The 26,718-nt window shown below is 39.6% G+C and overlaps 1 protein-coding gene across 1 annotated transcript in view; it reads left to right on the forward strand.

Annotated features, from left to right (window-relative positions):
- Nucleotides 1–26,718, forward strand: part of MICU2 (mitochondrial calcium uptake 2) — a 146,911-nt gene that overhangs the window by 38,566 nt on the left and 81,627 nt on the right. The window lies entirely within an intron of this gene.

Genomic DNA, 26,718 nt, shown 5'->3' on the forward strand with positions numbered 1-26,718 from the left:
TTCAAGTTGGGGCAAGATAACACCAGCAGTTACATTTATGTGGCCCCCTGCTTGAATTCACCTTCTTTGAGAAGGAAAGGAAACCTTTCTTCTGTGGGGGAGGGGTTAAAAAAATTTGCTCCTCTTTCAGGAGGATTCTTATTCATGTTGGCGAGTCAAACTAAGAAATTTGTCTCTTGTTTCAACCATAATTTATTTGATTCAAGAGACATTTCATTTTTAAATACCCTTTTAATGCTTTCACAGAAATTTGAATTCTGGCAGTTGATATCTTCAGATTAGTTTTAGACAATATATTTGTGTTTGTATCATCATAGCTTTCAGGCAAAAGTCTTTCCCTCACTTTTATCTGATTTAAATTTGAGAGGGATCTCTTCAACACTAACTTTACTTTCTCCATTTCTTTAAGGATGGTCATCTATGTGGGTTTTTTTGCTGTAATCTATACATATATATGAAGCCCTGTATAGCTTAATTAAAAATTCATTGCCAATTTATGTTTGACAGAAAGCTAAACAATGCATTAGACTAAATTGTCCATTACACTTTTATGCAAGACAGTGTAATTACATTAAAAATAGCCTTAACAGTAAGAGTAAAATTTATCATAGGATAGTGCTAATGCATTTGTATGCAATGAGAGTAGGTTTAATTATAGTACATTAAAGATTAGTATGCCAAGGGCAATAAACTTTACAACGCCATACGAAATTTTAATAAGCATGAAGCATCATAAGAACAATGTAGACTAAACCTTCCTTGCATCCGAAAAGCTGAAATGCAAAGAAGTTTTTATTTATTGCCTCAGGTAAAAAAGTCTGTAGAAACACATAAGTGATGACAAAGCTTTGATGTTAATAAACCCAAATGGAAGTCAAAAATCAAAGTGTGTAAACGGCTTGGTTATAAAAATAAGATGACAGAGTTATACCCTGTAATTAGGCATAATTTGTGCTTTTGGCACAGCTATTTGTCCTGCATGAATGAGAGGCTGTCTTATGTTTTCTTGTCCTTGTATAATAGAATTGCAGTATAGGCACATCCCACTTAAAACCTCCCTAGGTTTTGTTCTTTTTTTCTCCAAGAAGTATTTGAAAGCAGCATGCATATCGATCCCCACTTACGTTCTATGGTTGGTTTGCCCTTCCTAGTACTTGAAAATAGTCATAAGCTGAGTGTTTATAAAACACTTCCAGCTAGAAGCAAAGTACTAATTTTAGAAAATTCAACCAAATCACATTTTTTTTTCTACCTTGAGTATAAATCACAAACTTATGTCATACAAATAAATTACATCAAAAATAGAGAATTAAAAATCCAATTAAATTATTCAGCGAGTTCTGTTTAGCAGCTGCATAATTGTCTGTCTCATCTATATTTTAAACTGTTGTAGAACAAATTGCTGTTAATTAAATAATTTGATTCTTGTCTTTATGGTATCTCTGTATGAGACATGAAATTTTCAATGCTGAAACCTATTTTACAACCATCTATTACTGCCATGCACTGTGGAAGTTTAAAAGAAATATTTACTTTCTGTGTTGCAAAGAAACTGAAAAAGTTTATTGCTTATGGGGAAACTTCGGATTTTACTGATGTCTACTTAACTGTATACGTATCCTTTTTAAACTTGACTGTTTAGGAATAATTACTGTATTTTTAGACATGCTAAATTCTTTGTGTCTTTATGAGATTACCACAAGGTTTGGTACTGAAGTGTAGTTTTAATCTCTGATGTGAAGTTCACACTCTAATTTGATTGGACGTGAAATACCCTTGCAGAGAGTAGAATCATTGAATAGTTAGGGTTGGAATGGACCTTAAGACCATCTAGTTCCAACCCCCCTGCCATGGGCAGGGTCACCTCCCACTAAACCATCCCACCCAAGGCTCTGTCCAACCTGGCCTTGAACACCACCAGGTACGGAGCATTCACAACCTCCCTGGGCAGCCCATTCCAGTGCCTCACCACCTTAACAGGAAAGAATTTCCTCCTTATATCCAATCTAAACTTCCCCTGTTTAAGTTTTAACCCGTTACCCCTTGTCCTGTCACTACAGTCCCTGATGAAGATTCCCTCCCCAGCATCCCTATAGGCCCCCTTCAGATACTGGAAGGCTGCTATGAGGTCTCCACGCAGCCTTCTCTTCTCCAGGCTGAACAGCCCCAAATTTCTCAGCCCATCAGCATCTTTTGGTTAGCTACATTACATGTTTAAGGCTGTAAATGCATGATATGCAATGCAAGAACTGGCTGCTCCAGTAGTGCAAAGGCACTTTCCAAAGCTTGTATTTGTCTTATACATGAAAAATTAGTGTGATTCCTTTTTATCTTGACCTAAATATATTTTTATTTGTGTTCAATGTCTTCTTTTTTATTTGAAATTCAAGTCTGACATGTTCAGAAGTTTTCACATTATTTCTGTGAACTCTGCATTGTGATTGCATGTCAGTGTTGCTGGTGGCATGAGGTGACCTCCCCCCCGTATCCTGTGGGTATCCTTCTGTCTTCTGCTACATCCTTGGAAGGGTGTTTGCTTGTCCTGCAGTGTATAAAACTACCTCTTTCCAGTTGTCTTTCCAGTTCATGAAGCTGTTTTCATGAATTCTACCTTGAAGGACAAACTCCCTGGTAGGGAAAAAGGGTGCTCTGATGATTCACACATCCCTTCTGTTTGGGCTAGGGAGGCTGCGTTTTCCCTTCTGGGGATCTGTGCTTGTTCAAGGGTGAAGGATTCCCTCCTCCCACCCCACTGTCGTTCCTGACCCTGTTACGTGCCTCTCTTGCTACTGGTGTCATACCCCATTCCAGAACTCCTATGTCTATATTGGGGAAAAGGATTTGGCAAGTCTATAGCTTCTTCTGCTGTTAAAGAAATATTCTTCTTGTTATAAAACCAGTTATGTAAGTATTTCATTTCAGAGGTCACATTTCTGTAAGCTAAAATGTTGGGCTAAAATTTCTGGAAGCCTATGTGGGACATTATTTAAATAAAATTTAAAAAAGCAAATCCTCAAACAGTGTTTTTTCAACTTCTGCCCATGCTGTCAGTATTTTAAAATATCTTCAGAAGATTTAAGGGAATAGTCATAGTATACGAATAGGATGCTACTGTAGTAACTTCGGCTCTTCTGTTGAGATTGTGTGGGATTCAGTAGAACTCCAAACCTCCGTGGGATGTGACGAGAGCAGAACTTTGAACAGAAGTTCAATAATGCTCATGTGATTTGGTAGTTACAAAAGTAGATGCCTGTAGAGAGGTTTTAAGCTAGTTTTCCACATCACCATAGTACTTCTGCAGCCTTAAAATTTGAAGAAAAAATTCAGAAAACCCTGTATCCTGTGTATTGTCAGTAAGTGCTAAAGATGCACATTTTTCTGCTTTATCTGTGAAACCACTCATTTAAATGTGTTCTGATCATTACTGGGTTTTTGTTTTCTGATAAATGTGATATTGTTAGTGACATATGGATTAATATTTCTTTATATTATCTCAGAAGTTAGAAAATGCTGATCTCCTGGAGAGTTCTGTAAGTGTGGATCATGCTGATCAGTTACTTAAAGTTTTTTTTTTTCTTCTTCTCCTCCCACTGAGATCCACTTTTTCATTTTATCTGTACAGCATATCTGCTTTTTCATTTTATCTTTTTGATTTTTACCTTTTAAACCGCATTTTCTAACTGCAGGGGAATGAAAAGATGTCACCTGTACTTCTCTCCTAAGTCAAGTGGTAGAGCCATGCTCCAAATGGCTCAGCTCCTTGCCATTTCTCCTGCTAACAGTGTGAGTTAAGCTTTCCCAGAATTCTAAATATCTGCTTCTTGGGCCCAAGTATCTGCTCACAATTGTTGCTATTATTGCAGTGCTGGTGCTTGCTGGAAATTAGCACAATTTCAGAACTGCTGGCACTGTTTTCTCCTAGCCAGATGGTAATTCATGTTTAATTAACAAATCCATTCCAAGTTTTCTTAAGCCCGCACTCTATGGTCATGCAAGTGTAACCTAGCTTAGGGCGAGTCTTTCCCTTTGTGTTTCTGATCCTTACCTGCTTTTTCCTCTTTTGCTTCCACTTCCCCCCTAGTTAATTATAAACTTCTTTCCTGTCTCTCAGCTTTCCAGATCTGTCAGAACTGAGGTCCTTGATCTCTACAGACTATCCCAAGCCAGGTTCAATTTCCCCCTGAACTATCTCCCCTCTCAGCCAACAGGGTGGGGATATGAGGCAGACGGTACATGGAGCTCCACTGAACCTGAGCAAAGATGTGACCACTCTGGTCGTGCCAGCTGCCACCTCTGTGTGCAGACAGTCTGGCTTGCAGAAGGACAGGAGTGCACGGAGTTTCCTAGCCAGCCACCATTGACCACAACTCCTCAGGTCAAACCCAGCAAGTCTGTGTGTCTTTGGAGGGATGACTAATAAATTATCTGTGACTTTGAAATAATCTTATTTTAGAGAATCTGTTTTCTGTCAATTGACCAAATTCAGTATGTGGTAGGAAAAAAAGTCTGAAGATTTTTTTCTTTTTGCGTTTTTTGTCTGTTTGAGATGAATGATTTTGTGAGAATTCTCTCTAACTCCAGTATATAAAAAAGGACTTTTTTGCTTGTTCTTGAGTGGAGTAATTTCAAATTAAAGTATTATTTTTAATTAAAAATTGTTTTCTTTCAAACATGAGGGTGTGGAGTGGCAATTTAGAAGCATACTTCAGTATGTCTCCCACTGTTTGGAAAAAAATGCTATTATATACCTCTGAAGTGTTGGTGTTTGGCAGATGTGAAATTTTTATGTGGTTTCCTCCTAAATTGGTATATGCACAGTATGATAGCAGTGTACTCTTATTAAAACTGATCTTTCCATTATCCTTTTACTCTGATGAGGTGCTGCTACTTGTTGAGAACTGGAAAGATGCCTTAATGTGAATAGAGGATTGGACTTCCTGTGTGCAATTGTAGCATTGCTTAGACACTTATTTATGTTAATGTGTGGTTTAAAAAAAAAAAAGAACCAACGTTACTTTAGATGTGTGGTTACAGAGATTTTTTGAATAATGATTAGAAGTAGTATATGTAGATTAAAACTGAAATAATGGATAAATTATCCTTTTCCAAATATTTAAGTGTAATTACATTTGATTTATAGATGGCATATTTTTTCCTGCTTCTTCTCTGGAGTCTGTATCAGTTCTGCATTCTTTGTCTCTTTTTGGTGGTCTGGGTTTTTAAGCCATTAATTTGATAGATGTCAAAGCCTTGCCTTTGTTTATAGTGTAGTATCATCTTTATTTGAGAAAGTATGGGGATGCTATCTGATAATGACAGAAGACAGATCTGTGTTCTTTAAAGCACTTGTTCCAAATCAAATTGTGCAAAACCAAGAAGTGATTTATTTCAGAACATTCATATACTAAAATGTTTGAGTACTATGTAGGCAATTCAGCTAAATCAATAAACTTAAATGTGTATGTACACACACACTTATATGTCTATGTATGTATCTGCTGGTGCTTCCACATCAAAATCAGCTAAGAAAAAAGGCAAGAAACTTTCCTGTGGTATTGTTGCATTGTCACATTAATACAGTGGCAATGGAGGAAGCACCTACCTAATTCAGGACAGGTTGGTGTGGTTGTCTTGCCTGCTCTAGCTCTGCCTTTCCTGTTGAGAATGTTAACAAAAGGGTTAGGTTTTCTTTGTTTAAGTAAAAATCCTGTCCTGGTTTAGGAACATAAACTTTTGTATGAAAATTGTACCATGTTTTTTTCTAGTAGGCTATAGCTTGGCTTTTTCATGCGTTGATGTCAGTGTTTTTTGTTTCCAGACTGTGACCCTGAATACAGTAAAAACATGATAATAGTCCTTGCAGAGAACCTTTTATCTGTTTTGGTTCTGAGAATTTTTTTAAGTGTTCCAGAAAGAAGAAAGCACTTCTATTCACCACTGTTATTTCACATGTTCCTGTAGTTCTGTAATTTATATTTTCCAGAGATTTTTGCATCTGAGGTTATGATAGGTAGGTCTTTTAAAAATCAACTTTCAGAATTACTGTTTTACTGAGTTATTGGTGTCTGCCAGTATTAAGTAGGCCAGGAGTATTCTATTCTGCTTTTAAAAACAGTAAAACAAATTTTGTCCCTTTAAATGGAAGTGAGAACAGCATTATGTAATGGCTGTTGTTTTTAGCTCTAATTTCTGGAGTACACCACAAATAAAATCCTAGCTTTTCTGTGCCCATTGAAAGTGATGAGGAAAACATAACCTTGATGATTTCTGACAAACAAATGAGGGTTACTTATGGCAAGCCAGCACTGTTGAATTAGAAGCTGTATTCCAAGCCTGCTTGTAAGTCTTCACAAATCCTATCACAATGGAAGCCATGGAGTAACAAAAATATTGTGAAACAAATGCCTCCTGGGTGGCTAATTATTGGCATTCTTTCCTTTTTACTCAAAGAGAAGCCCTGTATCTTCCCTGTAAAATGCTGTCAGACTCAAGAGCAAGAATGCTTTGGGGTGGGGAGCTGAAATCTCTTCAGTGGTTTATTCGTGAGGGATTTCTTATTTATGCTTATATTTTATTGGAAGAAAAAAATAGTTCTTAAAAGGAATTGCATTAAATCCTTACTGTCACAAAAGACTGTTAATACCTTGGCTTTCTCTATTAAAATATCATGTAAACAATGATTGCATTATTTGTGCTGGTTCATGGATGTTGTTCCAGTTAGAAATAAATGTTGAATTCAGAAGAACAGTTAATACAGAATCTTAATTTGACATATTTTGTTTAGATGAACTAATGGAGTGAGAGGGCTTTTCAATTTATTATATTTTGGTTTTAAGCGAATTCCAAAGCTTTTCTGCTGATTTGAAGTAAGAACTTATGATCATATTGCTGTTTATCATGCTCTGTAGAGGTTGCAATTATTTCCTTTCTCTGAGCATTCCTGTATCAGCTTGGTTATTAAAAGCTTTAGATACCATAATGTTAATTAGAAAACTACAATGGTTTAATTGCGTTTTCGTCTTTGTGGAAAAGTGGCAGTTCTCAGAGAAGGAAGGAATAAAAAGCTAGTATATGCCTTCCTGTATATGTCTGGAGGTGGTTCATGTTATAGAAGCTTTTCGATGAGTGTGAAAAATTAGTCTCAAAGTTGAGACACATTTAGAACCATTAAAGAAAATAAACTCTGTCCAGGAATTTGAGAGAAGAAAAGTAAGTTTCCCAAAGTTATGCTTTCATATTGGCCATGCAAGTCACTAAACACGTTCTCACTTAGTTAATTTTAATTTAATAGGCCATTGCTTGTGTTCCAGTAACTTCAGTTCTTTACAGAATCTGGGGAAATATTGCTATAAATGTGAACAATAGCCATCTCTCGTGATACCTTTATGGCCTGACTTTCTATTTTTGGTCTTCTTCATTTGTGTTGTGCTTCCTAGGAGATTCAAAATTCATTATTGTGCATCTGTTCTGCCTTCTTTGTGAAAGCTGTCAGTCCAATATTTTGATTAGGGTTATGATTTGGGGGAAGAGAGGATTAGGGAAGAGAGAATCTATTCTCTTCTGACCATGCTGCAAACAGGTTTTGTTACAGCATTTTTCTGTCATGATTTTCCAACACCCCCCGCCCCCGGAGAACTAAAGCAAAAAAGATAGAGATCCAGCATCTCTGACATTAGAGACATGAAGTTTGTGTGTTTCACATAGCTTTGGTATGTATGCTTAGCTTTCAAGGAGCTTCTCATTGTGTTACTTTTCTTAGTCCTAATGGTGAACGGTAGAAGAGTTTTTTACTGCATGGTAACAAGTGTTTTTCTTGTTCCATGAATGTGCAATAATTGTCCTAAGTCTGTTTTAAACAGAAAAGGTTAACTCTCATGCGTTTTATAAGAAAAGCTTAGTGACAGAAGTCTGATCACATCACTGGCTTGTTCAAAACTGCACCAAGGGAAGAGAATTTAGTTGCAGTTTCACAGAGTGAGATGGCTCAGCGCATCAGCAGAAAGCTCTCATAGAGCCACAAAAACTTATGGCAGACAGCTATGAAAAATCTTGTCATTTCTTACTTCTGTATTTTTGGCATTAATGAAGAAACAGGTTTATAATTCAGAGGTAACTGAATAGTGTAATTGTGGCATATGTAAGAAAAAAAAAACAACCCTTCTTAATTCAGGCAGTGGCTTAGAGTATTTATTTAAAAAATCTAGAATTAATTTGTCATGTGTTCATTTCTAAAGACTAATAGGGTTATTTTTCACTCTTCCCTTAATAGTGTATATCTGGGGGGGGGTGGGGGCTGTATTAAAATAAAAGCATCACTGCTTGCCCAAATATCTGTGTTGTAGCTAAGGCTGGTGCTCAGTAGTCCCATAGTACTACAGTCAGGCTTGTGATTTTTTATACATTATTAAAAGTTAAGTAGATGCTCTGGTCTGTAATCAGGATAAATCCACTGACTTAATCTGAGTTTTCTGATTCATACTATCTTCACTTGGTTTACTAAAGAGAAGAATTGAGCAAGGATAGCTAGCAAAAAGTAGGAGAAGGCAGATGGGGCAAAATGAAAATGTCCTGCAGTCACTTTGAAGATCAAATATAAAAAAGGCTGAAAGTCAAGTCAGGAAATCCTGCTCCCTGACCTAACCTTGGAATGCAGAATATGGGGAAAATGCAGAAATGGCCTAGGAATTTCTCTGGGCTATGTCATTTTGAGAGACCAGTCTGTGTGTATATACAGTGCATCATTTTTATACTTCAAATGTGGTAAAACAACTCGGCTAAAAAAGCAGGCTAAAATACTTTTCTGAAAAAAGAGGTTTTCAAATTATACTTAATTGCTGTTTGCTTAAGTTCTGGTTAAATTAACTAAGCATAAATATGTCCGTAAAGCTGAGCACAGATTTAAGTGTTCTGTCAAATGGAAAGAGATTTAAACAAGCTTTGTATATGTTTAAATGTTCTGATCTGCCATGATCTACTGAGTACTCTTCCTTATATTCTTGAGTCTATTAAAAACATGGTCTGTTAGGTTAGAAGATGTAGAGCCAAAAATGTTTGGCTTTAATATGTTATGTTCTCTTCACAAACTGTAGCAGTAGGGCTGCCTTTGTAGTACTAAAAAACAGAAATGGAAACCTGGCAGTGTGTGGTATGCCTATAAACTGCAGCCCTCAACACTTCTCAACTATAAAGTATCATAATCAAACATCAGTATTTGAGCAAACAGGGCTAAGTACAAAACAAGTTATTGAGTGAAAATAGAAGAACTGAACATGTTTCCAGCCTCTTTGGCACTTAAATTGTTCTCCAAAAGAAAATTTAGGGAGCTGTGATTGCACTCAAGAATGAAGAGTTGTTGGTGAAGCCTGATGTGGGCAAAAGGTCCCAGCTTGGAGAAATTGGATGAAAGGTTGGCATGGAATTGGGAGCACATTCACAAGAAACTTGAAAAACTGTAATAATTTGGTGTTAAGGTGAATCATATTATTCCATCAAATATTAAACTAATAAAACAGTACCTTCTATTGAGTGTTTCCTCTATCTATATTACATACTTATGTAGAATGCAGTAAGTACACATGTAGGGGTGGGTGTGTGTGCAGGTACACTCACATACATGAAAATCCTGAACTGGATACGTGGGTCTTTTTCTTGAATAATTCAAATTCACCCTTCCGAGTCCATTTCATCTCCTCCGCACCCCCACCCCAAGTGTTGTCATGATTTAGTATTAGCAAATGAAATGTATCTAGTCCAAGAAAGGGCAAGTGTGAAACCAATGATGATTGCTTTGCAGAAGTCACATAACTGTCAAAAATATTAATAATAAGTGGAGCGCATCAGTTATTTGCTTTTGACCTTTGCAAGTAAGAAATGGTGGTTATTCTGAAGAGGCACATCTTTTTAATGGTAGCATTTCCCAGACTCAGAAGGAACAAAAGCTCAGTTAGGAGCAAGACCTGTAATATATTTTAGTAGAAGTAACTGATTAAAGTTGATACATATTGTGAAATGTGGTAATTTCACTGCCTCCCAGTCCTGCTTGTAGCTGCTGTTGATCATTAAAATTTATAACAAGTTTCACAGCTGCTGTTAAGTTAACTAAGGTAATAGCCTGTGTTAAGCTGTAATTGGATTCTCCCTGTCATCTTCACTTGCAGCAGGCTGAATTCTGTTAAACCTTATTAAGCTTATGACACCCTGTGGCAGTAGTGAGCCATTGCATGTTATGTATTGCTGCAGAATTTCATTTTGGACACCCTTTTGTGGTAGAGCCTTCACTTTTCAGAACTAAAGTGCCTGCAGACTACTTTTGGCCTCCCAAAACAGATGCTTCCCTCAAAGGCAAGAGTAGAAGTCATGCTTCTTTTCAGCATCCTGCATTTGCAAATAAACTTATTTGCAGGACCAAGCCAACACATTGTGTTTCGCTTGTCTTATTTTGAAGCTGCCTCTTTATCTCTGGTGTTTCTGAAACAGTCTTCTGACTGTGTGCCCAGGAAACAGCAAAGGCAAGCAAATACTTCTGAGATGTGCAGTCTTCACTGAACTGTGTTTTTGTTTTGTCATAAACCTTTAAAATTATTTTGTAAGGCAGCTGTTGGCAATAGTTGTATTATCAGCTAATCAAACAAGGTAGTAAAGATAGTGTTGTATGGACTTTTAAACCATAATACTTCCAGTGCTCTTTGAGGATTCATGACAGATGCTGTGGCCACCACTTTGGTCGTGTTTTGACTGACGCCAGAGGATGGATCTGTGTAGACAATTCTTACCACATCTTGAAATATTCACCATGATGTTTGCACCTCTCCACTATAAAGAAGCATTTCCCCACAAAACTGTGTTTAGCTGAAGCAAGTTACTATGTGAAAGTGTGATGTCCTCATCTGCTGATAACTACCTACTGGTGAGGTAATGATTTTGCTTTATATCACACCCAACAGAATGGGAGTGGGATATGCTTTTAGTGCCTCCAGGGTTAAACCCTAGTGTTCTGATCCACCGTAGTAAAATATTTGGTATTTTTTGCCAATAAATATTTGTTTTGGACAGAGGACAGATGAAGTGTGAAATCTTACTTACAAAATCTGTTTATATGCACATAGTTACATATGTACACATACATGTGTGCTTTTAGGAGCTGGGACAGTAGTTGTGCCCCAACACTTCCACAGGGCAACATAAAATTTGATGGGCTTCTGAAGTCGCAGTTCTTATGGTTTCCAGGTAGCTCCTGTGGTTTTGCTGACAGAGAAGGTTACTCAAACATTTTCTTTACAAGCCTGTTTTCAGTGGTTCACATGTGTCAAAACAAAACTGCTCACTCTGAAATTCTCTGTGCCAGGAGTCAGCCTTAGGCTAAATTTTCTGAAATCAGTTTTGTGAAGGTAAAATGGAAGGCACAGGTGCTTTCACAGAATCACAGAATCACAGAATCCCAAGGGTTGGAAGGGACCTAAAAAGATCATCTAGTCCAACCCCCCCGCAAGAGCAGGGTAACCTACAGTACATCACACAGGAACTTGTCCAGGCGGGCCTTGAATATCTCCAGTGTAGGAGACTCCACAACCCCCCTGGGCAGCCTGTTCCAGTGCTCTGTCACTCTTACAGTAAAGAAGTTCTTCCTGATGTTAACGTGGAACTTCCTATGTTCCAGTTTACACCCATTGCCCCTTGTCCTATCACTGGATATCACTGAAAAAAGCCTAGCTCCATCATCCTGACACCTACCCTTCACATATTTGTAAACATTGATGAGGTCACCCCTCAGTCTCCTCTTTTGCAAGCTAAAGAGACCCAGCTCCCTCAGCCTCTCCTCATAAGGGAGATGTTCCACTCCCTTAATCATCTTTGTGGCTCTGCGCTGGACTCCTTCAAGCAATTCCCTGTCCTTCTTGAACAGAGGGGCCCAGAACTGGACGCAATATTCCAGATGCGGCCTCACCAAGGCTGAGTAGAGGGGGAGGAGAACCTCTCTTGACCTACTAACCACTCCCTTTCTAATGCATCCTAAGATGCCATTTGCCTTCTTGGCCACAAGAGCACATTGCTGGCTCATGGTCATCCTCCTATCCACCAGGACCCCCAGGTCCCTTTCCCCTTCACTACTTTCCAGCAGGTCAACCCCCAACCTGTACTGGTACATGGGGTTGTTCTTCCCCAGATGCAAGACTCTACACTTGCCCTTGTTAAATTTCATCAAGTTTCTCCCCGCCCAACTCTCCAGCCTGTCCAGGTCTCGCTGAATGGCAGCACAGTCCTCTGGTGTGTCAGCCACTCCTCCCAGTTTTGTGTCATCAGCAAACTTGCTGAGGGTGCACTCAGTTCCCTCATCCAGGTCATTGATGAAAATATTAAACAGCACCGGTCCCAGCACCGACCCCTGGGGAACTCCACTAGTCACAGACCGCCAGCTAGATTCTGCGCCATTGACCACAACTCTCTGCCTTCTTCCTTTCAACCAGTTCTCGATCCACCTCACTACTTGATCGTCAAGCCCACACTTCCTTAGCTTATCTATGAGGATGCTGTGGGAGACAGTATCAAATGCCTTACTGAAATCAAGAAAAACTACATCTACCGCTCTACCATCATCCCTCCACCTAGTCACTTCCTCATAGAAGGCTATAAGGTTGGTCATACATGACTTCCCCCTCATAAAACCATGTTGGCTGTTCTTAATGACCCCCTCATCCTTGATATGCCTAGTGATGGAGTCAAGAATAAGTTGTTCCATCATCTTTCCAGGGATGGAGGTAAGGCTGACCGGTCTATAATTACCCGGGTCCTCCTTCTTGCCCTTCTTATAGATTGGTGTGACCTTTGCCATCCGCCAATCCTCAGGCACCTCGCCCGTTTCCCACGACTTACCAAAGATGATGGAAAGTGGCCTAGCAATGACCTCCGCCAGCTCCCTCAGCACCCGTGGGTGCATTCCATCCGGACCCATCGATTTACAGATGTCCAGTTTGCATAGCTGATCCCTAACCCAATCCTCATCTACCAAAGCAAACTCCTCCTTTGTCCTGACTCCTTCTGGGGCTATAGAAATCCGGGGCCCTCGGGGAGAGTCTGCAGGAGTAAAGACAGAGGCAAAGAAGGCATTCAGCACCTCTGCCTTCTTTATATCCTCTGTCTCCAGGGTACCCACTTCGTTCAGCAGTGGGCCTATATTGCCTCTTGTTTTAGTTTTATTTGCTATGTATTTGAAGAAGCCCTTTCTATTGTCTTTAACCCGACTAGCAAGATTGAGTTCCAAGGAGGCCTTAGCTGTCCTAATTGCCTCCCTACATCCTCTAACAACTGTCCTATATTCCTCCCAAGCGGCCAGCCCCTCCTTCCATAATCCATAGATTCTCCTTTTCCACTTGAGTTTGCCCAGCAGCTCCTTGTTTAACCACGCCGGTCTCCTAGATCCCTTACTTGACTTCCTACTCATTGGGACGCTCCGATCCTGAGCTTGGAAGAAGCGGTCCTTGAATGCTAACCAACTATCTTGAGCCCCTTTACCGCCTAGTACACTTTCCCATGAGACTTCCCTTAGCAGTTGACTGAAGAGGCCAAAGTTGGCCCTTCGGAAATCCAGAACTGTGGCTTTGCTAGGTATTCTATTCCTCCCACACAGGATCCTAAACTCCACCATCTCATGGTCACTGCAGCCAAGGCTGCCATTGACCGTCACCACTTCGACCAAACCCTCCTTGTTGGCGAGCACTAAATCTAGCAGCGCTGCTCCCCTAGTTGGTATGTCCACCATTTGCATTAAGAAATTATCATCAATGCACTCGAGGAACCTCCTAGACTGTGAATGACTGGCTGTGTGAGTCTTCCAGCAAATATCGGGGTAATTAAAGTCCCCCACGACGACTAAGGCATGTAGTCGCGAGGCTACTTCCAGTTGCCTGTAGAAAGCCTCATCAACTCCTTCGTCCTGATCAGGAGGTCTGTAATAGACCCCCACAACTGTATCACCCGTGCCAGTCAGCCCCTTGATTCGTACCCACAGACATTCCACTTGCTCCTCATCTGACCCCGGACAGAACTCAATACATTCTAGTTGCTCTCTCACGTAAAGAGCCACTCCACCACCTCGCTTTGCTGACCTATCTTTCCTAAAAAGGACATAGCCATCCATGACCACATTCCAGCCATGTGAACTGTCCCACCATGTCTCTGTAATCGCCACTAGATCATAACCTTTAGCCCGCACACAGACTTCTAACTCCTCCTGTTTATTCCCCATGCTGCGTGCATTGGTGTACAGGCATTTCAGGGAGCCAGTCCTAGTACGCTTTTTCCCCTGCGGGACAGGGTCTAAAGAGCTATCCTTTCCCACAAGTGAAACAAGAGATTGATAGTCCTCCTTAGCCCGCCATCCTTCAATCCCTAGCATGTTCCTCTTGGGCTTGTCCCCAACAGGCCCAGTTAAATCCCCTCCCCCCTTCCTAACTAGTTTAAAGCCCTGTCAATAAGCCCTGCTAACTCCTGCCCCAAAACCCTTTTTTTTCTCTGGGACTGGTGTATCCCGCCTGTCACCAGCAAACCAGGTGTCCCATACAGCAGCCCGTGACTGAAAAACCCAAACCCCTGCCTTTGGCACCAGTCACGTAGCCATACATTAACCTGCAGAGTCTTCTTATATATCCCTTCACCCTCGCTTGCAACAGGTATGGAGGCAAACACCACTTGCGCTCCAGACCCTTTAACCAGCCGTCCCAGGGCCCTGTAGTCTCTCTTCATCGCCCTTACGTTCCTCGTAATAATTTCGTCACTGCCAACCTGAAAAACCAGCAGTGGGTAGTAGTCAGACGGCTGCACCAGTTCAGAGAGCTTCTTTTTAACATCTCTAATCCGAGCCCCAGGCAGGCAGCAGACCTCCCTGTGGGGTGGATCCGGTCGACAAATGGGCCCTTCTGTTCCCCTCAGAAGGGAGTCACCCACCACAATTACTCTTCTTTTCTTCTTGGTTGGGGAAGTTCTGAGGCATGTGGGTGAGTGACTAGCCCTGGGTGACTTACTAGATAGATTTGCCTCACCATCTCCATTCACCTGGCCCTGAATTTCCAAGACCTCGTACCTGTTATTCAAGGGCAACTGGGAGGGAGGAAGGGATTGTGAGGGTTTTCGCTTTCAGGGAAGTGTCGTAGGTGCAGGAGAGAGGAATAGGCCAGACTTGGATGAGGAGATGGGTGAATAAAACCAGCTACTGAGGTGGTGGCTGCTGGGTTGATGAAGTGATCAGCAAAGGGGACACTGAAGAGCTGAGGGAGCGGGCAGCAGGGTTGGGGCAGTAACTGGGGCAGGGCAGTTTCTGCCGCTCTTGAGTCCTGGGTAGTCTGGTTTTGGTTGCATTCTTTTGCTGTCTGTAAAGTAGGACGTGTGGGGTTTTATTTCCCTCAGTCAATCAAGATCGTGTTGAATCTACCAATTACTCCCTCAGCTCAAACCATGTTGGCACACGCTGTAGTGAGAAGTGTAGTTACAGTGTAAAGATGGTGCTATATAACAGACCTTGGAGGGGGAAGGGGGTGTATTTCAGTTGCTGAAACAATTGAAAGAACTTTTGGAGTCATATCACTATATATATAAGAAGAAAGGATAAGTTCTGAGTCTTTGATTTTGTGGCTTTAATGTTCAGTAAAGTAAACTGAAAAGAGTGCCAGTGGAAGAATATAAACCAGTTACAGTATAAAATGTAGTGAGTAGAAAAGTGAAGTAGTCAAGTCACTAGAAATTTTTTGAGAGCAAAGCTTGAATCAGTTGTGTTTTTAAAACAATTGAACAAAACTCTGAACAAACAAACCAAAAACACTGCAGAGTTGAGGAGAAGATGACGCTAAACAAAATATTCACCACAATTCGTGATTCACCACAATTAGCTGGGATTTCCTGGAGGGAAGCTGAACAGCTCCGAATTTAAAGTAATCTAAGGTGTAGCTATGTAGAAAGGAAAAAAAAAAAAAGGTAGCAGCTTAACTGAAAGGTAGATCTAGAGGATGAGTCCTTGTTTGAAAATTTGAACTGTGAGATTGAAAGCAGCAGTGCAAAGAAGGAAGTAAGGAGTAGAATTCATACAAAAAGAGGAGCTGGGTCTGGGTTATTTCACCTCAGATGAGAAGATGGGTAGGCATCCCGGAGTGGCTATCAGGGATTGGGACTGAACTGTGGATGGAAGTAGTTAGGGTTAGTGGTAGAGGGGTAGTTCATGCATCATCAGTATACCATGATATGTGAAGACATGATAGACAAAGAGTACCTCAAGCATTTAGCTAAAAGAGTGGTGGGACATGGTAATTCAATAGTTACAGAGAAGTGTCCACCTTCCCTGTATTGGAGAGACCTCACCAGGTGGGCTGCAGGCAGGAGCCTGCTCACTGAGGACAACTAACATTGCAGATAGTACTGAGCAAGGTGTCTCAAACTCTGAGTCTTTTCCAAGCTCCCCAGCCTGACCTTTGTTTACAGAACAGCCACTTTAGCTTTTTATGACTTTTTTTAGCCACTGTAGCTTTTTATGACTTTGTACCTCCTACACCTGTCCTGCTTTGTCAAAAATGTTAATGCATCATTGATATGAAAATAATTGTGTGGTAAATGCAATGTTTAGAAACCAAGGCCACTTCACATTAACAGAATATTATGAATACCTTTTAGTTGATTATGAATCTTTGCTACCTTTTGGGATATGCTACCAGTCTATTAAAACCCACATTTCTCTTTCAAGAATACTTTGTTATGATAATTACATTCTGTTTCTCGTTTTGGCAGCTTAATGCTTTTTATTAAAGCATCACACTACAAACCTGTATTTTTCATGTGTTAATTCACTGTTTTATACAAAAGACAATTTCAGGCCATGATCAGATCCTTGTGTAATCGAATCTAAATGTTCAAGTCAAATGAGAATAGGGACTCCACTTGTTAAATACTGTACTTACACATCCTTTGTTCTGTTGTAAACTGTTTGGTCCCTACTCTTTCATTTTGTCTTTCCAGTTAAAGACCTGTAACAAGCTCCATTAGATTCTTGATTCACCTTGTTCCTAAAGCACAAGTTGTAGGTTAGGCCTGCTACACTGAAAGAAAGTTTTTGGGAGCCTCATTTGTTGCTTTTTCATCCTAATTGTAGATTGATTTAATTGTCTTTAGGATTACTTTGAGCCCATGAGCAGAAGAGTACATTCTGTGCCAGGAATATATAAATTCTTTGTTACAGTGGTGTTTACATCTTACATGGTTAACACAATTGATGATCAGTTTTTCTGTTGACGGGTATAGAAAGGTGAGAGGATTTTATCATTTTTCTTCCCAAATATTAGTTTGATTGTGATAGTAGGTACTTACAGGTGCATTAGCTGATCATATAGCTGTGTTTTGTCCGTTTTTTCATGTGACATCTTGATCACACATGGAGTTCCTCAGCTCTGATGCAAATGAAGAATGACTGAAAGGCAGTTGCTCTGAATGTAATGCTAAGATGTCAGATTAAGATAAAAGGGTGGTTGGTACCTACAGGGCAGAGGGACATGTTGACAGGGAAAGTGTTATTGTCTAGCTTTGAACAGAGAAGCAAGCAGTGAGTTATACCTATGGTTAACGTAACTGTAGGTGTGTGGAGGACTGTAAGAGTCGTAAGAGCAGTACCAAGAAATGGTCTGCTGGTAACTGGCTGTTTCTGTTTTCATTTGTGTGGGTTTATTCTGCTCTGCATTGGTTAATGGTTTTATATTACGGTCTTCAGGAAATCATTTTTTGCTTTTAGTATGTATTCATTTAGGAAATGTGAACTATGAGTCTGTATTGGGAGGTATTTGTAGCAATTTTTGAGGAGATAGTGACAAGGATGGTTAATTCTTGCAAGATCATGTTCCATTCAACAAACCACTATAGACTGGCTACAGATAATGAGCTAGGTAAGTCTGAAGAAGTCATAGGAACATGGTTTGGAAAACATACGTTCCTTTATACACCCTATTTCAAATATGTATTGGTTGCTGTCTGATGTTTTTTGCCCCATATGCTTTCCAGCAGGGGGCAGTTTGACAGCTAGGGGTACATTTGCCAGAAGGACATGACGCAGAAATCTTGCTCTAGGAGGTTACTGTATATATCCTGTGTATATTTCCCTGCTGGGAGTATTTTTGTTGGGCAAAGATTATCCTTAGGCTGGTTAGGGTGTGGCTTGTCATGGCTCTACTGAAAGCAGAAGTGATAAAGTTGCTGGGTTTATGTAGGCAAGTGTGTTTGGCTGTGGGCTTTTTACTTGTGGTAGTGTGGCTTAAACCCAGCCAGTAACTGAGAACCACGCAGCCCTGCTCCCTCCCTCAGGACCACTCCCTCCCCTCCTTCCCTATCCCCCAGCAGGATGGGGCGGAGAATCTAAAGAATATAAACCTCACGGTTTGAGATAAGGATAGCTTAATAACTAAAATAAAGTAAATTACAGTGATAATAGAAAGAATACCAACAACAGCAAGAATGATAATAGTAAGAAAAAAAACAAGAGAAGAAATGAAAGCTCAGAAAACACAAGTGGTGCACAGTACAATTGCTCACCGCCCACTGACCGATACCCAGCCCAACCCGAGCAGCAATCTGGGTCTTCTGAGTGACTCCCCCCAGTTTCTATACTGGGCATGACGTGTTGTGGTATGGAATACCCCTTTGGCTAGTTTGAGTCAGGTGTCCTGTCTCTCATTGCTCCCAGCTTCTTCTGCCACTCCTCACTGGCAGAGCATGAGAGACTGAAAAGTTCTTGATCAGGGTAAGTGCTACTGAGCAACAACTAAAACATTGATGTGTTATCAACATTATTTCCAGCCTAAAGCCAAAACGCAGCACTGCACCAGCTACTAGAAAGAAAAATAACTTTTACAGCTGTGTAAACAAGGTGTTGTATATAGTGTGTTGGTTGTGGTGCCTAGGAGGCTGACCTTAGAGCAGGACTGTATGAGAGGATCACTTAGTGAAGGGAGGAGGTTAAGATCTTTGCAGTAGAAATCTCTGCAGTAGAAGCGTGGAAGTTTGTGGGTTTGATTCAGATGCTGGAGAAAGTAATCCTGTATGTTGTGGTTATAGTGTAATTTTGCTAGTTCAGTTACCTAGAAAGTAATTCTTGAGGTAGCATATTCTTGAGAAATGGCATATTGTGGGTTTGTTCTGGGGTCTGTGGTTTGAGGAAAAAGGACAGTTGTTAATCTTTGATTGGACTACTGATTTCTGCGCCTTAGAATGTGTGACAAATGGCTTTTGCAGATGTGGTAATAAAAGAGCTGGTAAGTCTTAGGTGCCTCCCACCCATGAGTTGCGCTCATGTACAGTGCAGTGGAAACCATAAAGTAACTCTGATTTTCTGAGCCCTGCTGGAGATAAGCTGTGTAGCAGTTCATTTCATCAAAATCTGAAATTACAAAGTAAAAATTATAAATAAGATGCAATGTATTTCCCATTGGTCACATACTCTGTTCATGTTTGAAATGCTTTTAGCATAATTCCTTTCTTGCTGACTCTGAAGATCTGCCTTTTGTTTCCTGTCTACTCAGAGAAGGTTAGGTTAAGTTGCAAGGCTTCTCTTTTAGGATTACTTTCCAATTAATGAGTATTGAACCAGATTACAAGCACTGATTCTGCTATTGTATAGTCTCAGGCACAAAGTAATCTCTAATAAATATTTAAATTCTGATAACTGTTAAGCTTAGAACAGGTGAACATTGTTAGCTGATATTTTACTTTTTTCAGATATCAAATTGGGTTCGTGCTTATGGCTTTGGATTAAGTACTGGGGTTTTTTTAATTATTTTGTAAATAGCTGTTAGTTTTTTTCTGAAGCCTTTTGTGAGTCTCTAAAGATTAATAATCACAGAAATTGTTAAAATAGCTAGCTGGCTTATTTCTAGTATGCTTTCTTTTGCAGATGGCTTTTGAAAGCACTCTGCATTTAAAACCCTAGCATGGATTTAGAATGGCTTTGAAATAGTTTTCAACGTGGCAGAATAGAAAGAGTGTGACATGACTACTTAATCTCTAGCTGGGGCCAAGGGTTCTTTTTACATAATCCCATTATTCTTACAATATGTTAATGCAAAGGAAGGAGTAACAGACCAATGGTTGCAAAAAGAAAACCTTACAATAAACCAATCACTCATGATTTGGGACTGTAGTATACAAGAAGATTTTGAGGAGTCTTGTTATTGGTAAATTTAATTGCAGTTATTATTATTATTATTATAATTATTAACAGATGACAATGAGGCTAACATTGTCTTAAAGGTGAAATATGTTATATAGCATTCATGTTCCTTCCACTAATTTTTACAACCTGGTAGTGTAAACTGAACCATCTACAGGCTGTAAAATTAGAATACATACTTCTAAAATATGTGTTGCATCTGATATCAAAAACCAAACAAAACAAAGGCTTATTTTCTAATGTAATTGTGATTATAAGCTCAAATGTAAAATAACTAATATTACAGATTTGTACATTGACATTCCCTTTAGTTGTGTTTCATAAATGTTTGGTTTGGTACAAAAGACTACATTGCAGTTTTCACCATACCTCAATCTTGACTAACTTGTGTTAAAGTTTGTTTTGCTAGATCATTTCTATGAATCCAAGCCAAGATCAGTATGTTGAAAATTGTCTAAAGAAAAGAAATCCACCAGAACTTTACGAATCAATCCTACAAAGGTGATTGAGTTTTTGCTTTGCCTTTAAAGATCAAACTTCCTGTAATAATTCCCATATAATCCCTGTGTAGTTAAACAGCACAGTAGTAATAACAGGCTTGGAATCTATGCAAGGCATCAGCTCAATAGTTTAACTCTTAATAACAGAAGGATCAAAGGACCTCACTGACAATTTTATTTTAAAATAAAACGTGATACAGACATAAATGTTAGTCTGAGTAGAATGCTTTTGTAGCATGCATTTTGGATATTTTATATTGTAGATCAAAACCAGTTCTCCTTGTCTCAGCCACAGAAAGAAATGTCACACACTTTCATCATCCTAAAGCAAATGTTTCAGTTTCTTCACCAGTTGATGGGTCTGTGCTGGAGAAAAATACTGCTGAGAGAAGGGAAGGGATCTGTGATATGCAGCTTCTTTCCCTCTGTGCAAAAATAAAGTGTGTATGTTTGAAAATGTGGTTTGATGTCTTAAAAAAAAATAATACTCTTAGTGTAGGGATCTTGTATATTTTTAACTTGCCATGCAACTTCAGAATAGTTAAGTAAACTTCCTTTGAAAGTAACTATGTTGCTGTAGGGTACTGAAAATAATGGAAGCTGCAATATCCCATCAGTAATTTGAATGAATTATAGACAGCTCAATGGCTTTTTCTTGTACTGAAATTTGTCTTTAGAGGGGCAGTTGTGTGGGCTTACACAGTTGTCTTCTGGTCGTTAGACATCTCCTGCTAAGATAAACTAAATCACAAAGCTACTTAAGAAACTGACTGTAAACAGTGTCCTTTTTCTTGATTCATTTTAAGTGAGATGCTACATTGATAGGAAGTTTGCATCCAGTTCTCATAAGCTGTTATTCTAACATGTCAAATTATGAAATACCTTATGCTGTCAATAAGGTTTATTTTGTCCCAATTCTTAGAGATTTTAAATTTCTAGAAGTGTACCACATCACTGGAGTAGACATGCTTTCTTTTTCAGACTAATGCAGTGTCAAGTTGATACTTGAATATTTAAATTAAATATTTCCTGTCAAACATTCAGAAAGCCAACTTTCAATACTGAAGGTAGGAACTGATTCATCAGTGCCGGAATTCACTTTACAGTTGATGACAAGCAGGATGGTTTTTCTGCTGTTTTATAAAAGAATACATCACATATGCAGTGTGATTAATTGCCCTGTTTTTTAGTTTAGTTAAGTTTTTATTCTGCTAGAGAAGTGCATTATTCTTGTAAGTAGTGGTAGTATGTGAAAAGAGTCCTAACAATTCCCAGGTACAAAATTATTTGCAGGGAAGGGAGGAAAGAATGTGAATCGGTTGGAGTTTTTAACTCTTAATTTTAAAAATATCTATCTTCCTGGTGGGATATTATGCTGGTTTAATAGGATTCTGAAAATGGATTTAAGGTGACAGAGGGGAGATTTAGGTCAGGTTCTTCACTATGAGGGTAGAGAGACACAAAAACAGGCTGCCCAAGGAAGTTGTGGCTTTCCCATCATTGGGAGTCTTCAAGGCCAGGTTGGATGAGGCTTTTAGCAGCCTGGTTTAGTGGAAGATGTCTCTGCTAGTGGCAGGGCAGGTTGGAACTAGATAATTTTTAAGGTGTCTTCCAACCCAAACTATTCGATGATTAAAATTTTAATTAGCCAAACTATACAGTCATTCAGAGTTGGTGAGTTACTTAGAAGCTGGTAAAACAAAGAATTATAGAATCATTGAATAGTTAGGATTGGAAAGGACCTTAAGATCATCAAGTTCCAACCCCCCTGCTGTGGGCAGGGACACCTCCCACTAAGCCATGTCACCCAAGGCTCTGTCCAACCTGGGCTTGAACACCACCAGGGATGGAGCGTTCACAACCTCCCTGGGCAACCCATTCCAGTGCCTCACCACCCTAACAGTAAAGAATTTCTTCCTTATATCCAATCTAAACTTCCTCTGTTTAAGTTTTAACCCGTTACCCCTTGTCCTGTCACTACAGTCCCTAATAAATAGTCCCTCCCCAGCATCCTTATAAGCCCCCTTCAGATACTGAAAGGCTGCTATGAGGTCTCCATGCAGTCTTCTCCAGGCTGAACAGCCCCAACTTTCTCATCTTATCTTCATACAGGAGGTGCTCCAGTCCCCTGATCATCCTCGTGGCTTCCTTTGGACTTGTTCCAACAGTTCCATGTCCTTTTTATGTTGAGGACACCAGAACTTAACACAGTACTTCAGGTGAGGTCTCACGAGAGCAGAGTGGAGGGGCAGGATCACCTTCTTTGACCTGCTGGTCACGCTTCTTTTGATGCAGCCCAGGATACGGTTGGCTTTCTGGGCTGTGAGCACACACTGCCGGCTCATGTTCATTTTCTCACTGATCAACACCCCCAAGTCCTTCCCCGCAGGGCTGCTCTGAATCTGTTCTCTGCCCAACCTGTAGCTGTGCCTGGGATTGCTCTGACCCACATGTAGGACCTTTCACTTGTCATGGGTAAACTTCATATGGTTGGCATCTGCCCACCTCACAAGCATTTCCAGGTCCCTCTGGATGGCATTCCTTCCCTCCAGTGTATCAACCGAACCACACAGCTTGGTGTCATGAGCAAACTTGCTGAGGACACACTCTATCCCACTGTCCATGTCACCAACAAAAATGTCAAACAAGACTGGTCCCCACACTGATCCCTGAGGGACACCACTCGTTACTGGTGTCCAGCTGGACATTGAGCCATTGACCACAACTCTGTGTGCGGCCAGCCAGCCAGTTCTTCATGCACTGGGTGGTCCACCTATCAAATTGATGTCTCTCCAATTTAGAGACAAGGATGTCGTGTGGCACAGTGTTGAATGCTTTGCACAAGTCCAGGTAGATGACATCAACAGGCTGGCTTTTTTTTTGTAATGTAGCTGTTAGGTGTCCATGCCCATGGCAGTGAGGTTGTAACTAGATGACTTTTTGGTCCTTTCCAACCCATACTGTTCTATATTAGTAATGGAAACTAAATGAATCCAGAAGAATGTATTTTTATTTTTTCAATATAATACTTAACATATAAAACATTTTTAAAAAGGTTCGGTGACAGACACATATGAAGTTATTTTCTTCTATCTTCAGTAAAGGGGACTGTCTTTAATATCGCAACACAGTATGTTCCTGTTTTGCTAGTAGGTCAAAAAAAGGTGCTGCAACTTTTCCATAGTTAACAGAAATTGATTCCCACTTAGACTTATCAAAAAATCTCGGCTCATTCAGGGTAAATGACAGTGAACCAGCCTCAGTTGGGTTGAACTTTTTCTCTCCAAGAGGAATGGAGCAACACTCCACAAGGAAGGCACAGAAACTAATCGTTTTAGCAACAGAAACATTTCTATATTCAAAAAAGATTTTCCTGAATGATTTTGAGACAAGTGAAAGTGAATTGTTATATCAGACATTATTTCAGTCTGATGTCATGTTATAGTCTATCTAGTTGTATTTGAAATATCCAGGTAATATGTTTTTCTGGTGCTGATTAAGATAAGCTGTTCTTTAAATGCACTGTTTTCTTCTTGTCCCACTTCTTTTCCAGGGTTTTTATACCCCGAGATTTTCTTCTATTTCTAGCTACTTAAAGTCTACATATAAATGAAATACCTGTTTTAGTTTGAACATAGTGTGTACCTTTCTATAAGGTTATGATGTTGAAATTGGCTATTATCTTCCTTTCCTATAAAAAAAAAAAAAAACAAGAAAAAGTAAGATTCAATTCTTTGCATTTCACCTTGTGTGCTTTGCTGATCCAGGAAATAACTAGTGAGTTTCTATTGGTTTGAATGTTTGCAACTAAAAAGGGAAATTGAGGCACTTCAGCAATATATGCTCTGTTTAAAAACACAGCTGTTGAATTCTGAGATTTCAGAATATTACACAGCTACTTTGTACTGTAATAGGAAAAGTGATATAAAGCTTTAGAGAAGACCACAGAGTAACCCTGCTTGGAGAAGTCAGATGACAGGATAGGTCCCTTTGTTTCCTAAGCAGGAAGATGGATAGAGAAAAAAAAATCAGCATAGTGCAGGGTCTGGGCATTGTAAAGGATTGTGCAGATAATGCGTAACATGAAACTGTTTCATTTGTATTCTCTGAGAAATCCAGAGGTAATCAAAACTGTTAACACAGTAAGTTTTGTTAAATTTATTAGGGAAAAAAGAGTAAGAGTCCTTAGGATTGCTTTGAAGTCTTGCTCACACACAGCATAGCGTATATGATAGCTATCAGGTGTAATTGGGACAAAAGGGACTTTGATCTTCTTTTCTTTCCAGAGTGGGCCACCTTTTGAGGCAAGATCTCAGTTCTAGCTAACAAATGTTTAGAGAAGGGATTAGCTTCAAATTCATTTCCAGATTGTGCATTCTTATTTCAGACTTGGTGCATTGTAAATGAGTTGCCAGTTTTGTAATTGAAGACTTAACTCTTTGCTAAAATAAAATGTATAGTTTTCTGCTTTGGCTGCACAACAGTTTTATGAAGAATCTATTGTTAGAGAAACATAATGTATGACTGATGATGTAGCAGGATCTCTCCCGTATACAAGAGCTGAAATAGCTGTCTGACACATTTTATGTCCGCTGTCAGTGTACTGTATGCAAAACTCAGCAAAATTGATTTTCACATTCTCAGCACTCAATGCTCAAGGTCTCTCACAAATGGTCTGCTGTTACCTTTTGTATCACAGAGTGAGTTTTCATTTATTCCAGTGTATGAGAAATGTTTGCTTTCCTTTTTGCTGCATTAAAATACTCAAGTAATGACCTGCCAGTCTTATAAATTATATTCCACTACAAGAAGGGTTTCCAAAATTCATACCAATGGAAACTCAGGTGCTAGTGGCCTTAGGAAAAGTTTTGGGCTTTGTACTGCTCCATGGGCATCCATGGAGTTGTTACTCCATCTCATCAGCATCTTACCCTTCAAATTCAGAACTACAGACTCATGCACCTGTGCATACCCCAATTTGTTAATGGGTGGCAGCTGCCAGTGTAAAAAATGTTTTAGGTGCACACTTCAAATGGTCTTGCCTGCTGCTTGTGCTGTACATCTGTCAAATTGAGCCCTTCAGTACTATGTTAATTCAATGTTTAAACATTCTACCTCGATGCCAATGAATTCGGAATATCCCTAGTATTGCCATAAGTTGTATGCGGAGGCAGAGAGGTTTATTGGAGTACATCTCTTTCTGAAAATGACCCTTGATACCACTTCTGGTAGCTGATCTGTTTTGTTTTTTTTTTTTCTCCTTGGCGTGTTTCCTTTACCCTAGTCACTTCTTCCATCATATGTTGTGAGGGTCATCTGAGACTTATTTTCAACTACCAATACCGTTGGATTTTGTAAAGGATTGTTTACTCCTTCAGGTAAAGTTATTTGAAATTAAGTTCGATATCTAGTGTCATGGCCTGTTAATGTGATCAACTGTTTATTACATTTTAAGTAGCAATTTGTTGAGCAAGAAGTGGTATAACACCATCTCTATCTTTTCAGCTGAGGAATCAAAGCACCTTTTCCACAGATAATGCAGAAACTCCATAGCATTCATTTGTCTCCTATGACTGCCAAAAAAGTCACCAAATACGAACATAAGCAATGCTCTGCTTATCTTTCATTTTTCTAGATTGTTCTGAAAGCATAAATCTGCAGGAATGGTTGGTCTCTTTTAGTCATTTAAATGAAGTGCTGAATGCTGAAAATGTAAGTGTGGGTGATAACTATGTGGTTGCTGATCAAAGCGACTAGAGAGAGTGCAAGTTCTGTAATGACTCAGATCATTTTTTGTTATAAAGTCCCCAGGAGCCCTGGACTTAATCATACAAGATAATTGTGCTTTGAACACATGTAAACTAACCCTGTGTTGTCCATTTTTACCTTTTCTTCACATGCACCTAGTAGTTCATTAAAAAGATAAGCGAAGGTCTAGACTTCATGATCTTAAAGGTCTTTTCCAGTCCTGTATGTTCCTAACTTTTCTGTTTCTTTCCCCTGTGAAATTTTTCTCCTTTTTCTTTTTCA

Source organism: Lathamus discolor, chromosome 4 (assembly GCF_037157495.1).
Source record: "Lathamus discolor isolate bLatDis1 chromosome 4, bLatDis1.hap1, whole genome shotgun sequence".
NCBI classification, from domain to species: Eukaryota; Metazoa; Chordata; class Aves; order Psittaciformes; family Psittacidae; genus Lathamus; species Lathamus discolor.